We start from the raw sequence: 13,560 nt of genomic DNA, 5'->3' as shown, positions 1-13,560 counted from the left end.
AAGAAGGACCTTAACCTTTGAGGTAGATTATCAATGTATAATCGCCTTTAGAGAGCTTGCTGCTACTGCCTATTGCCGAAGGTAAAGTGTAGCATACCTTCTGATTTTTCATCTTGTTATAAATGAAGTTCTGTGATCTGTCTAGGGAATAATCACACTTGTGGGGAATCCAGGAAGTTTCATGAACTTTATTTTACACTTATACTGTAATGAATAAATGGGTAGCCTCCCAGAAGAGATCACAAAGGATCAGACAAAGGCAACCACTTTTTTTTGCTTTTTTTGGAGGGCAATTGGGGTTAAGTGACTTGCCCAAGGTCACATGGCTAGTTTTTTGTGTTAAGTGTCTGAGGCCGGATTTGAACTTAGGTCCTCCAGACTCCAGGGCTGGTGCTCCATTCACTGCGCCACCTAGCCGCCCCGTGGCAACCACTTTTTATGTCCTCCTTATTTAAATTTTCCCACTGTTCCTCCCTTCAGAGCTGGGATTGGTTCCAGCTCTTCTGGGTTACAACTCTCCCAACCTGCCCATTAAACATGCATGTTCATGAAAAGCTGGTGACCATCCCCCAACTGGTCTGAGCCAGCCTAGCTCAGGCCCCTCTTTACAGATTTATGCCTTCCTGCATTGTCCCTATAGAATCTGTGGAAACCAAACTGCCAGAATTTTTCACAATCTCCTTTGCATGACTGAATGCAGTAGCACACATAGCTTGTCATTTTCCTTTTGGCTTGCCCAGCTGCATTTCTTCCCGTTGCTACATGACAAATTTCTTGCCTATTGTTGGAGTACTTTAGTACTATCTTTTCCTATCAAGATACATATAATGCTTGTGATTCAGTAGTATCAGAAGGATTATGATATAAGGTTTGTATGAGAATCCTGAAAAAATAGAACTTTTGCTTCCTGGTTTGTGTCATTTTGCCCAGATTTCACCCGTACAATGCCAATGCACTCAAACTACTAAGTTACCTAGATGTGCTTGCTGAGAATGAGAGCTGCCTTCCTTTAGCCCCTCCCACCCAGAGAATGATAACCAAATCCACATCCTAGCCAGTTCCTGGGACAGATGTGCTCCGGCTAGCCAGGAAGGGTGAACAGATCAGCTTCCTCTTAGTCTAATACAAGCAATGAGGATCCAGACATCAGGACTTTTATCATTTGGTCATGTGACTTGGCCTAACTCCCTCCCCTCAATAGAGAAAATCAAATCAACATCTCATTTTGGGGGCTGGGGTCCAGATATTTGCTTGGGAATGGTGTCATAAGCTACTCTCCTATCAATCTATCAGTCAATCAGTCAATCTCCTATGTACCAGGAACAATGCTAAGCACTGGGGGCACAAAAAGAGACAAAAGATAGTCCCTGCCCTCAAGAAGCTTACAGTCTAATAGGGTAGATAACATGCCAACAAATATATACAAAGCAAACTAATATGGAAAAAAATGAACAGAGGGCAAGTCACTTAATCCTTAACTGCCTTGGTTTCTTCAACTGTAAAAAGGGGGCAACAATAGCATCTCCTTCACAAGGTTGTTGTGAGGTTACTTACACTTACAAAACCTTACCTCTTTTTCTCTAAATCCTCGTGATTCAAAGGCTCCCTAGGCAAAAATTTTCCTTCTGTAAGACCAATATCTTACACCATTTACCAAGATTAGGTCAAAATGGATATACATGACCTACATATAAAAAGAGACATTACAAGAAAATTTGAAGAATACTGAAGTTATCAGACCTATGAATAGGCAAACAATTTATGAATAAACAAGGAAAAGGAAGCAGTGAGGTGTAAAATGGATAATTTTGATTTCGTAAAATTAAATTTTTTTTGTACAAATAAAACAAATGTAGCCAAGATCAAAAGGAAGACAGAAAATTGGGAAAAATTTTTATAGACGCTTTCTTAGATAAAGGTCTCATATCTCCAATATGTAAAGAACTTTGCCAAGTCCATAAGAATATGTCATTCCCCAATCGATAAATGGTCAAAGAATGTGAATAGGCAGTTTTCTGAAGAAATTCTAAAGAAAATCTGAAGAAATCCAAGTGGTTTATAGTTATATGAATAAAATTCTCTAAATCATTATTGATTAGAGAAATGCAAATTAAAACAATTTTGGGAAGTCATTTTACAGCTATCGGATTGGCTTAAATGATTGAAGGGGAAAACAACAAATGTCGGAGGGGATGTGGAAAAATTGGTACATATTCATTGTTGGTGAAACTGTGAACTGATTCAGCCATTTTGGAGAGCAATCTAGAATTATGTCCAAAGAGCAATAAAGCTGTGTATACCCTTTGATTCAGCAGTTATCACTACTAAGTCTACTTCCAAGATGATTAGGGAAAAAGGAAAAGAACCCTGTATGTTCTAAAATATTTATAGCATTTCTCTTTGTGGTGGCAAAAAACTTGGAAATCGTGGTGATACCCACCAACTGGGGAATGGCTAAACAAATTATGGTATATGTTTGTGATGGAATACTACTGTGCTATAAGAAATGATGATCTTAGAAAAACATGGAGAAATTTGCATGAAATAATGAAGAGGGAAATGAGCAGAACCAAGACAATGTTATTTATAGCAACAGCAATATTGTTTTAAGAACAACTTTGAGTTGTTCTCAAAGTTCTAAAAGTCATTTTGACTATACCTAAATTACTAAAATACCTAAATTTTAACTCCTAATTTAGGTATTAATATTTAAGTATTAAGATATTAATATTTCAACAAATTAATTACATTTAAGTTAATTTAAACACTTCAATAAAATTAATTAGCATTTACTTAAAATAAATTTAATTAATTTAAAATTAGAGTATTTAATATTGTGATCTTAATAATTAAAAATTTTTGAGATTAAAATACCTAAAATGCCTAAAGTAATTACAAAGGACACATGAAGGTTCTGTAGCACTAAAATTTGTTTAGAGTCATTTTTTACAGGTATTAGAGGTGGTTGGAGCAGGAGCTCAAGCAAGTTCCTGCTTTTGCTCTGCCATCTTGGCTCTGCCCCCTCTGGACACAACAAGGAAGACACTATCTGCATCCAGAGAAAGAACTGATAAATAGGAGTATGTCTAGAATTATTTTTACATACATACATACATATATACACACACATTTGTGTCTAATGGTAGCCATCTCTAGGTCAGGGGTGGGAGTGAAGAAAAAAAGGAGAAAAATCCACAAATGTTACACATTGCCCTTGTTTTGGGGCTTTCTCTATTGACCAGCTATACTGATATTTTTTTCCCTCTCTAAAAAACAAACCATTATTTGTTTTATGGGATGACTCTTGGGGAGAGGTAAAGGGAGACCATACCTGGGATACTATGGTCATGTAAAAAACGGAAAACATCAATACAATTTTTCTTTAAATGAAAAGCTTTACTTGAACCAGTTCAGAGAGTAAGTAGAATCAGAAAAAGTTTTCCCCTATCATCAATGTTATAAAAATGAACAATTTTGAAGATTCTTATAAACTGATTAAAAATGAAATGAATAAAACTGGGGAAAGAATTTATATAATAAGAATACTGTAAAAAAAAAAAAAGAAAAGCAATTTTGAAAGCTGAATGAACTGTCATTAAAATAACTCTCTGTGGTAACAGAGAACTGGTGGTGAAACATGCTATCCATTACAGAGATGTGAAAAACTTAGGGTATAGAATGAGGCATACATTTTTTTTATTCAACCATTGTGGGAATTAGAATTTTATTATGCATGTTTGTTACAATAAAAAATTTCTCCAATGCAGGGGAGGATTTCTCTTAATTCTTAATTATAAGGATGGGGGAATGTTGAGAAGTGCTGATTGCAGTTTCAGATAACTTCACTGTATTATTAATTTTATGTCTTTGTTTTACTCTTGTTATAAAAACTTTTTACAAAGTAGGAATTATCTAAATATAATGTAAAAATGAAATATGAATAAAACTTTTTAAATCTTCTGGAAGAAAAAGAAGAAAGAAAAAGAAATTTGCATGATAACTTTATTATTTACTTAAAAGGAATAGCAAGTTATACATAATAGGTTTGTAGTTTCATGTGCAATTGCCTTTTTAAAAATTATACTATGTTATGGAAATGCCTGTTTTATTCCATAAATTAAAATAAAATATTCTAGTGGGAAAATATGTATTTGATACAAAGTTCTCAGAAGTACAAGAAGAATAAATTTATTTTCCTTAACATTTCTTGTAATTAAGTGCTATATTTTTTGCTAAGTGTATATAAGTTGACGAATTATTTGTGAAGGTTTCATCTGTAATTGCTTTCCTAATTTCTTTCACGAGAAACCATTTTAATAACATCAAAGCAAGGAAATCAGGTGTTGCCTAGCCCTGTTCTATAGCTTTCCATCACATCTTAACCTTAACAATAAAAGCATTAAGGAGCATGAAAAAAATTCCCTCCCTAAGAGTACCATTGCCAAATCTTTCATTGTAGTTTTTGGAACCACATTTTTTATAAACAAATTGCTTTTCATATTAAATTGTCTTTCTTGATCACTCTTTCAACTTTCTCGAATGAGTGGAAACTTGGCTCCCCCTAAAAGATGCTGAATGGCCTAGCAACCCCTTCTAATATTGGATGCACATATTTTTTTTTTTTTGCTTTTTGGAGGGGGGAAGGCAAGGCAATTGGGGTTAAATGACTTGCCCAAGGTCACATGTCTAGTAAGCATTAAGTGTCTAGGTCAGATTTGAACTCAGGTCCTCCTCAGGGTGAGTGCTCTATTCACTGCACCACCTAGTCGTCCTGTAGATGCACATTCTTTTAGGATCATAGGCACATGCTCCTTACTCCTCTCTGATACTTATATACCCACCCATTCCCTCCATTACACTGCAAAGTTCCTTTCTTTAAGGTTCACTCCACCATATCCTGGTGGTTATTATCTAGTGTCCCTCTAGATACATCTCTTCCTTCCTGAAAGGGCCCAGTACTTGGCTCACTGTTTTCCTTTCCACTTCACACCCTACCCTCCTACTTGGAGGTTTCATTATAAATATTCCTGGGCCCTCAAACATCCTTGCTTCTCATTTCATCAGCTTCTTCAACTCTCATGATCTGCATCTTCACTGTGCTTTAACAGATCCCTAGGATGGTCATATTCCTGATGTCATCGTCACCCAGAAGTATTCCACCTCCATTGCCCCAAACTCTAAAATTTCTCTGTCTCACCGTAACTTCCTATCATTCCATCTCTGCTGTGACTCGTCATTCCTAAACATTCTTTTTTTTTTGGAGGGGGGAGGGCAGGGCAATTGTGGTTAAGTGACTTGCCCAAGGTCACACGGCTAGTAAATGTTAAGTGTCTGAGGCCGCATTTGAACTCAGGTCCTCCTGACTCCATGGCCGGTGCTCTATTCACTGTGCCACCTAGCCACCCCCAATTTATTCATTTTTATTACAACTCTAGTCATTCTTTTCCTCTCTGCACTTTAAAAGAATTGACTAACGGAATGAAGAAAGTCACTAAGCACCTAATAATGCCTGTACCTGAAAGTCAGCACAGCACTTGTACCCATGATCACAGCGGGGCACTATAGTAAACAGGTGACTTAGAACATAACACAAATTTTCCTTCTCTTAATCACAAATTAATTCCAGTATTCTTAAACTGTATTAGGGCAGTAAAAAGTCAACTTATTAAATAAGGAATTGAAGTTCAGAAAACAAATGCTTTTTCAAGAATAACACGAGGGGACAAAACTATTCTTAGGGTGCCCCTGATATGTGTATGTTTCCTCCTCCACCAAGTTAGATCTGCTTTGAGAGTAGGCATATTTAACAACTTTATATTATGAAGTTTTTGAACTGAAACTGCTTCTTTAGAAAAAAGGAAAATGGACTAGTTTGCCTGCTTTAATATTCTACCTACCCACCCACAGTTGTCTATGTTTTTACTGTTATTGCTTCTACCCTAGCCTCACTTTTCAATATCTTCCTATTCTTGAACCTCTAGTTAGCAAGTTCAACCTAGCATTATTGCTGGGTCATTCAGCACATTTGAATGCACATCAAATCCCTTTTCATATTGTGTTATTACTGCCCATTCCTTTCCAAACTCCAATACTATATTCCATTAGCATTCTGTCTTCTGTCAGCTCTGATAACAAATGACCAAAGAGTCACAGAGGTTTTACAGCTGCTGTTAACTCCAAAACTGTGTTGACTTTTGGAGCATGAAGTATAAGGTTCTATAGTGCCAATGAGATATTCCAATGGCCACTGTACACATGCCTGAATAGTACTCAATTGCAAAATATAACAGACTCCCCATAGAGAAGACAGAAGCAACACATTTATTCAGACACTAGACAACCAAATCCCAAAACCAGTAAGCCAGTTCCATCATAGTAGCAAAGAAATTAATAAGCCATAACAGTACAGAGAGTCACAGCATTCTTTAGCCTTCCCACAAACCAACACAAGCCTAACTGTCACAGCAGGTGGCAAACAATCAACATTTACTCTCAAGCCTAACTGTTTATCTCAGAAACATCCTCTCCTCCCACTGTCTAGCTGCTCTGACTCCCAGGCTCTGCTCCAATCTTTAGCAAACTCCTCCCAAAACAGGCTCCATGTGATTACATTCAGCTTACTGGGGGCAGGGTATATCTTGAAAGCAGGGAACGTCTTCAAATTCCCTTAGGCTTATTACGGAGCAGGGAAGATCTTCAAATTCCCATTACCCTTACTGGTAGTTTTGAGACGTAGTGCACTAGCAGTTGGGGAGATTAGGAAAGTCTTTATTTATAAGGAGTTGTGAAGAAAACCAGGGATTCCAAGGGTTGGAGGTGAGGAGACAGTATATCACAGACATTCAGAACAGAAAGTAGGCCAGCATGACCATATGAAAGTGCTTAAAAAGGAGTTTTTCCTCCTTTACCACAGGTCATCCACTGTATCCGGGGCTATCACCAGTCATCTTGACCTTTGTCCTCCCACTGGATTTCTATGACTGGAGGAGAGAGTGAGGCTGACAGCCTTGTACAGCTCTGCCTCATTCATATTTAATTCACCTTTCACCTTTCTGATATAGCCTCTTGTAAGTTTGTAGCATTTATACTTGCTAAGTACAGGATATGTATATACTTATAGATTAAAATACTTTTCCTAATACTATTACTAATACCAATACCATTTTATTAAAATAAAACCAGTGAGTTAAAACCAATTAAGCTTAAATGAGCCACAGACAACATAATTAGGGTCTGAACTTTCTAACTCCCCTCCTCAGTCTTTTGTGCTCAATTTTTCACAGGCTTAGCCAGAGACCATATTGATAGTGGGTTGACATCTCCCCAACCCCTCCACCCCGCCTCCCTTCCCGCCCCAAGAATTTTGGTCTCAGAGGGAAAAAGGCATAAGGCAAACATCCTCAACTCACCACATTAGTCTCCTACTATCTGGCTTTTCCTATAATAAAGAGCCACCATTCAAACTCCTAGGTACTTGCCAGTCAAGTCTTCCATTAGATACCTCAGTCAGGGATGCTTGTCAGGATTTTTCTCTGAATTTCTTCATGATATGTCATAGTTGTGTCTCTCTCCCAGTCCTCACCCTTGGAGTTCTCAGGGAGGGATATCTACTACTAATGCCTTCATTCTCCAGCCATCTCCTTTCTGGATGGCCATCAGGTCACTGATGTGAATCCCTCTGAAAGCTCCCAGGAGATTGAGAGGCAGGATTCTGTGACTGAGAAGGTGAGCATCGTCAAAGTTGTGGATTGAGGGAGAGGTAGAGATAGAAAAACAGAGAGGAAGGAGGGGAGGGAGGGAGGGAGAAAGAGACAGAGAAAGGGAGGGAAATAGAATCCCCAAATACTGACTCCCTCTTTTAAATTGCCACTAGGGCTGCAGTTTGGTCCTCTAGATTAGACAAAAAATTTTCATTGCCCTTTCTTTCTTTTTCTTCTACCTAGTAGAAAATAAAGGTAGCTTGTGGTTGTGAGGGGCTACACAGTTGAATGATCCTACAAGTTTAGAGTTTTGGGGTTTTCTTTTCTCTTCTATTTCTCTCAGTATCCCAGAATCTTGACTATGGCATGCAAGGGCAGATAAATCCTAAAGGTCATGGCAGCTACAGCTGGGAGAATAGAAGGTGAGTTCTATATTAAGAAGAACTGAAGTTCTTGGGAAGGTGTGTTGAAATGGGTGGGTTAATTTGTTCAAGGGACAGCAAGCAGATAGTTTCTGACACCATCGCTTACTTAAATAAGAAAGTGACCACAAAGCTGCCCCTTCCAATGTGGTTCTTGCAATGAAAAGCTTTACCTAAAACCAGTTTCTCAAGCTTGTTACATAAGGTTAGTCCCTGTCAAAGAAACTGGTTTTGCACAAAACCTCTCATGGCTCTAAACATGTTCGTGCGACTATGTTTGAATGTCACTGGTACCTCACCCCTCCCTTATGTGCCAGTGAAGTGGTATTCAGTGGGTGATAGAGTACGTCACATCAGTGTTCAAAGTTGAGACTATGTGGGAGTTCCAGGATTTCACAATAATTAGTAAGTACCTTTAAAACACCGGCCAGTATGGTCAATGAAGACAACGAATGTCTTCTTCCTGAAATCTTCCCTGCCTTCAGCTCATACTAATCTCTCTTTTCTCCGAAATCTTTGAGCACTTATGGTACAGACAACCAATTTGACACTTCAGCCATATTATCTTATGCAATTGTTTTATGTCTATTAGTCTTTTCTTCCCAACTAGATTGCAGATTCTTTGAAGTCAGAGACTATTTCTTATACTTCTATAGCCCCCACAAGTGTGGCACAATAATGGTGGTAAGCTCTCAATAAATGTTTGTTGGTTAGACTGCAATTGAAATGTAAAATTCAGGAACAGCTAGGTAGTGTAATGGATAGAACACTGGCCGTAGATAGAGGAGCACCTGAGTTCAAATCTGGTCTCATATACTTACTACCTGTGTGACCCTGGGCAGTCACTTACCCATTATTGTTTCAAAAAGAGAAAAGCAAAGATTAAAACAATAAAGACAACACAAGGAAACATAACTATAGTTCCTATTTCAATTTTCAGAGGTAAATGATAGTTTTCCCATTATCACCGATAAGTGTTCTCTCTCTCAAATTTTCTTAGAGCACTTTGTCTGGTTCTTGTCTTTGCTCCATCATATATTACCCTATGTTATACTTAATTTTGCCTATTGCATATCTCCTGTAGTAGAAGGCAAGAGCTCAAGGGCAGAGACTGTTTCATTATTGACTTTGTATACATAGCAGCTAACATAGTTCATTGTAGTCACATAGTAGGTTCATTAGACCATAGATTTAGAGGTGGAAGGGAATGTAGAGGTCTTTGAGTCCTCTCATTTTACTGATGGGGAAACTAAGGTACAAAGCAATTAAGTGGTTGACCTAGTGTCACATAGTAAGTATATATAGTAGAATTCAAATTCAGGTTTTCCTGAGTCCAGCATTCTAGCAATTATGTCATTTTGCTGCACACATTTAATAAAATGTATGTTAAATTGAGTTGAATTGATAATATCAGCATCCTTTGAGTGGAACAGGTGTTCAGGTACTCATCAATGACCCAGGAGAGAAAAAGGTATTTTTCTATTGCAGTCCCTCACCCTCTCTTTGTTTTGCTTTTCCCCAGCCTGTCTCAGAGAGTCTAGAAAAGAATGAAAGAATTTTAGAGGTAGAAGAGAGCCTAAAGATTAGTTAGACTAGAGTCTATTCCTCACATTTTACAAATGAAGAAACTGAGGCCCACATATGTAAAATATTTTGCCTAAGGTCACAGAGCTGGTTGGTACTGGAGCTGGAATAAGAACCAAGGGCTTCTGTTCAGTGTTCTTTGAGCTGAATAACGAGACCTGTCTCTAGCATGCTGATGATTCAAGTTATTCATTTCTAAAAAAGAGAACTGCAGAAATTCTCACACTTAGGACTCAGATAATTTTAAGACATCATCACTGGGACATTTCTATCTACTGCCAAGATAGAAAAACATAAAAGAATATAAATCCTACATCTTGGGGTGAAATTGAAAGATAAGAATTTTTCCTATCTCTAACTTAGATTTTGAAGTTCTATACTCCTAAAGTAGCCCCTAAAGTCCTGTGCCCTATTATCATGCAACCAATGCAGGCATACTTCAATGCTGAGTCATCACGTGACTGGAAGAAGTCAGGGAGTTCCTCATCTTCAACGTGTCCAAATACTGAGTCATCATGTCCCTAGAGTCCCCAGAAGTTTACAGGCTAACTCTAGGCACATAATCCATAGGACATACCCTATAGGGTAGTTCATACATTGCAACATGGATATGGGGGATATCCTGTACAAAGGCGTAGAGATAGAAGATTGACTGTCATATAGGAAGAATAGCAAATAGGTCAATTTAGCTAGAACATCGAATGTATAAAAGGAGGTAATGTGTAAAAGTCTGGAAGTCTAGGCTGGAGACAGATTGTAAGCTTTGTATGCCAGAAAAAATACTGGAGGCAAAAGAGAGCTATTGAGGTTTTCAAAGAGGGGCCTGAGATAGTCCAACTTGTGTTTTAGAAAAATCACTTTGGTAGCTGTGTGAAGGATGAACCGGGGTGGGAAGGATTTGTTCTTGTCCTTTGTTTTTGAAGAGGACCATGGCATCAGGGAGATGATGATATGACTTGTAGTTGACTTGGATTTGAGTGAGGAAGGGCCATCTGGGTCCAGTGGCCAGATATTCATCAGGACTGCAGGAGATGGCCCAGGATGCAATAGGACACCTGGCCCACAGTGGCAAGGAAGTTGAGACAGGAAGACCACTTACAATGCTCTTACAGTAATACAACTGAGAGGTGATGAGGATCTGAATCACGTACTGCTGGTCATGTGATTAGAGAGATGGGGATGGATATGAGAAATGTTGTGCAGGTGGAACCAGCTCATTTTGGCTGTGTTTGGATTATGATTGCTTATATATTCAAAGGCAAGTCACAGCTTCTTAGTGACTCAAAGGTACAAAATAAGAAAGGAAAGAAGAGGGTATTTAAGGAAGAAAGAGCAGCCAACAATGTCAAATGCTACAGAGATTTCAAGAAGCATGAAGTCTGAGGAAAGGTCATTAGATTTAGCAATTTAGAAAGACAACATTGGTAGCTTTACAGACAGCAGACTCAGTTTAGTAAGTAGTCTTAGAATCTAGTTTGTAAGGAGATGAGAAGTGAGTGGGAAGTGAGAAAATTTAGGCAATTAATGTTGATTGATTTTTTAATTTTTTTCTTTTCTTTTTTCAACCTTTTACTGTGAAAGAAAAGAAAGTTGCATGATAATAACTTAAGAAGGCATCTAAGTCAAGTAAAAGTTTTTGAAGGAAGTAGAGTTGGGCATGTTTGTAGTCAGCAGGGAAAGGAACTAATGTAAAAAGAATATTGATGGTTTGAAAAAGAGAGGGAATGCTTATTAATAAATTGTTTAAAGAGGAAAGACCCCCCCCAAAGGAAAAGCAGATCAAGGACAAAGATATGGTGGTTTGTGTTGGCAAGAACTACCTCTCCCTCTGAGTCTAGAACAAAAGAAATATACAATGGAAGGTGAAATTTGGGGGATTTGAAGTATATAATTGGAAGGGAAGACAAGGAAGGAAATCACTAATGATCATCTCAACTTTCTTGCTATAATATGAATTAAAATACAATTTGATATTTTAACACAAATTAAATTAAACTTTCCTCTTAAAAATAGAAGTACATTTTTAAAAAAAGAAAAGCATGTATTAATTGTACTCTTTAAGTAAATAAGAAATACAAAAATAGACCTTAAGAATTTTATACTAAAGAAAATCCAGTTACCTATTAAGGAATAATTATTTTGCTTAATACTTATTTTAAACTTTCTGTTTTAAATCAGCTAACCTTAACAATGGCAGCTACCTGTCAAGAAAATCCCATAATACACTGACTAAAAAATAGAGGGGGGGAAATAGTACACTTCAACATTTCTAACTGTTCTCATGATTACATGCATAATTAAGAACATTCACCTTATTGCAAAATTTGATCATTTGAAGTTTGCTATCTTTCTCATCTTTATTCTTCATGCTGCAAAAATCAGCTCCCTCTTTAGAGAAAAACAAAACTATTTTCCTTTGTTGCTAAGGAAGAAGAGGATGTTATGAAACCAGCCCAGGATTACAATTTACAAAATACTAGTTTGTAATCTCTAACGTAAAACTAGTCATGAAAAGGAATCATTATCCAAATCTTGATTCAACTCCCGTGTCTTGCCCATATGGAGATTTGGGAGCAAGGACGGTGGAAGACCCTGACTATAATGGAGTAAGTAAAAAAAAAAAAGTCCTAAAGAGACATAAGCTCAAATCTGAGGAAAGAGACTGCAAAAATGGTCCCTTTTTACTGTCATCTTTCCAGCTGCCTTGGGAGGAATGTGATGTCCCCTTCAGACATGTCCATTTTTCAAGAGATAAAAACTACATTCAATACATAAGCAAGAAAGAGAATTGGAAGTCAGGGAGGAGAGCCAGGTTGCCCAAGAATGAAGCCTGGCCTGGCATCATTCAGCTTGCTCAGCCTAGGACACCAACAGAAGTTGATCTATAGGAACTTGAGGCCCTTTTACATTTTGGCTACTCTTTTATATTTTCTACATTATCCTTGTGAAAATGTAGTGTCCAGAACTGAACACAACACATTGGATGTGGTTGAACTAGGACAGGGGAGTGAGTGATTATCATTGCCCTAGTTCTGGAGACTGTGTTTCTCATCATAGACTAAGGTCGCAGCAGCTTTCTTGTCTGTTATAACATACTATTGACCTATATTAAGTGTAAGTACTAATAGAATACTCTGATTTTTTTTTCAGATAAACTGTCATATAACCACATCTCTTTGGTGACATTGATTTTTTTTGGAAAATAGAAGTGTAACTCAGTCTTGTCTGGGCATGCTAGCTTTACCTGACATGGAGGCCTCTGCATCCCCTACCATGTGGGTCAGAGTAGCCTCATTTCATTGGCTGTCTATGTCTTTAAAACTGGTGAGAATGAGCCAGTCAGTCTCCTTTTGCTGTGCTCTTTTCAGTTACTCTGATTATCTGCTTCAGAGGGTGAGGATCATCGGATATGAAGATCACAGCATAGGTGCCATGAACTGACTTGGTGAGAAGGGAAGGTTTTCCTTTTCCTACTCTCTCTCTTTTATCTTGGTTCTAAGAAGTGGGTCTGGGGGTGTTTGTTTCCGCTCTGTGTCATTCGTCCTCCTCAGTTTCTGGTGCTGGAGGTAATCCCCACAGGGCCCGGATTGCAGACAGGATGGCACAGTCAGACTTGGAAGTCTTGAGAGGTTAGGAAGCCAGAATCTGAAGAGGGACTTGGAATTGGGCCTGTACTTTATAGGAACTGAACTAAGCTATGAAGTTAATCCTTTTCCCCTCCCCAGAGACTCAGGCAGTGTAGTGGAAGAGCACATGCCTCCCATGTGCTGGGGGTGTAAATTTGTATATTTGTGATTATATCTTCTGAAGTAAATATTTCTGATTGTTAATGGCTAATAGAACTTCCAGGGGGG

The sequence above is a fragment of the Petaurus breviceps genome, unplaced genomic scaffold (assembly GCF_028583685.1).
Source record: "Petaurus breviceps papuanus isolate PSGF00001 unplaced genomic scaffold, PetGlider_PUasm1.0 78, whole genome shotgun sequence".
Classification (NCBI taxonomy): Eukaryota; Metazoa; Chordata; class Mammalia; order Diprotodontia; family Petauridae; genus Petaurus; species Petaurus breviceps.
The sequence above is the reverse complement of the archived record's forward strand: the minus strand, read 5'-3'. Positions refer to the sequence as shown.